We start from the raw sequence: 2,500 nt of genomic DNA, 5'->3' as shown, positions 1-2,500 counted from the left end.
TTCTAAAAACAACCGTGCACACCGAGGTTAAACTTTACCGGCTCCACTCCGACTCGCCGCTCGCCCACTAGTCCGAAGGCAACAAAACATTTGTTTTTCATTTTGATGAAAATTTCTGTTTTTAAATCTTGTTGGTTTGAAATTGTTTTGAAAAGGTTCTTTAAATCTTGCGGGTTTGCAACTCATAAGAGCGTCACTTTCAACGTCCCCGGCATTGGATTGAGTTTCTAAAAACAACCGTGCACACCGAGGTTAAACTTTACCGGCTCCACTCCGACTCGCCGCTCGCCCACAAATCCGAAGGCAACAAAACATTTGTTTTTAATTTTGATGAAATTTTTTGAAAACATTGGCTTGGCAAGCCCCAATCCGCGACTATCCACCCACCGCCACCCCACACGGGTGGTTGTTGTTGCGAAATGAGGTTGTGGTCGACATGCCCGTGCATTTGAGAAGGAGTTCCTAGCACTCCATGCTCTCCCATGCCAAAAAAAAGCCTAGACAACCCCATTTCGCAACTTTCCACGCCTTTTTTTTCCTCCCTCACCCATGGCGGCGGCGTGGTGGCGGAGGCCGGATTCCGGCCACCACCGCCATGGGTGGCAGCCCCCCGACCCCGACACCAAACCCATAATACCGAGGCAACATATCGAGGCAACATGACATGGGTGTGGCGTGGGGGAAGGGGGCTGCAGCTAGGAAGGCATGGGCTGCCATGCATATGCAGGCAACACACACCCCCCTATATAGCATTTTATGCATTTAGCCCTTTGACAGGAAGAGACATCACCTATGCGCGAGGAGTCATAATGGGCTCTAAATAATTCAATACAAGGTATTTGGACGTGATTTTTTGCAGGGATACTAAGAAACATGCAATCTATGATGGGAAAAAGTTTCATAAATTTTTGAAGTCGGGAAGTATTTTTTATTATTTTTAGAAGTCGTAAAATTGAAAAAATCATTAAAACAAATCCGGGAGGAATTTTTTAGTTTTGTAAGTTGGAGAAGGTCCTAAAAATCATAGACTACTTATGGGGAGCTTATTGTGCGAGGAAATTTCAATAAAAACGGGGTTTGACAAGATTTGAAAAATTCTGTCGACATTTGAAAAAACCTGGAACCATGCTGCCGGCATGCTGCGCACATGCTGCGCGCATGCTGCGCGCAGACTGCGCGCATGCCATGGCAGGACAAGTTTCGCTAGCCTCACTGTCGACAGATGCGCAAGCTGCGCGCACGCTGCGCACAGGCTGCGCGCACGCTGCGCACAGGCTGCGCGCACGCTGCGCACAGGCTGCGCGCACGCTGCGCACAGGCTGCGCGCACGCTGCGCACAGACTGCGCGCACGCTGCGCGCATGCCATGGCAGGACAAGTTTCGCTAGCCTCACTGTCGACAGATGCGCAAGCTGCGCGCAAGCTGCGCGCAAGCTCCGCGCACGCTGCGCACAGCCTGTGCGCATGTTGTGCGCAGGCTGCGCGCATGCCATGGCAGGACAAGTTTCGCTAGCCTCACTGTCGACAGATGCGCAAGCTGCGCGCACGCTGCGCACAGGCTGCGCACAGCGCATGCCATGGCAGGACAAGTTCGCTAGCCTCACTGTCGACAGATGCGCAAGCTGCGCGCACAGGCTGCGCGCACGCCATGGCAGGACAAGTTTCGCTAGCCTCACTGTCGACAGAATCAGCACGCTGCGCGCAAGCTGTGCGCACGCTGCCGGCATGGTGCGCGCACGCTGCCGGCATGCTGTGCGCACGCTGCGCGCGCGCATGGCAGGACAAGTTTCGAAAATTTCTGTCGACAGTCTCAGCAGCGCGCACGCTGCCGACATGCTGTGCGCACGCTGCGCACAGGCTGCCGGCATGCTGCGCGCAGCCCATGGCAGGACAAGGTCCGAAAAATTCTGTCGACATTTTTACGCCGTGGTAGGCTTCCGCTTCGCGTCACTTTGTCGACATTCAAGCCTACCATTTGTATTGAATTTTTCAAACCTTGTCAAACCCCATTATTCAAATGTCGAAAAATTTTGTCGACATTTTTACGCCATGATAGGCTTCCGCTTCGCGTCACTTTGTCGGAATGCATCGCATGGCGAGGCAAGGCCACGGCATGCCAAGGCGAAGGCAACGCATGGCTTGAATGGCTTGGTCAAGGCCACATCATGGGCACGGCATGCCAAGGCAAGGCGAGGCAAGCCATCCTTAGCCTCGCCTACACTCACTTTCTCGGAATGCATTGGATGATGAGCAATTCCAAGGTAAGGCAACGCATGGCTTGAATGGCTTGGTGTAGGCCACAACTTGGGCATGGCATGCCAATGCAAGGCAAGGCAAGGCAAGCCATCCTTAGCCTCGCCTACACTCACTTTCTCGGAATGCATTGGATGATGAGCAATTCCAAGGTAAGGCAACGCATGGCTTGAATGGCTTGGTGTAGGCCACAACTTGGGCATGGCATGCCAATGCAAGGCAAGGCAAGCCACGCCATCCGAAGCCTC

Source organism: Prunus avium, unplaced genomic scaffold (assembly GCF_965620075.1).
Source record: "Prunus avium unplaced genomic scaffold, drPruAviu1.hap1.1 HAP1_SCAFFOLD_36, whole genome shotgun sequence".
Classification (NCBI taxonomy): domain Eukaryota; kingdom Viridiplantae; phylum Streptophyta; class Magnoliopsida; order Rosales; family Rosaceae; genus Prunus; species Prunus avium.
Note: the sequence above shows the minus strand (reverse complement) of the source record.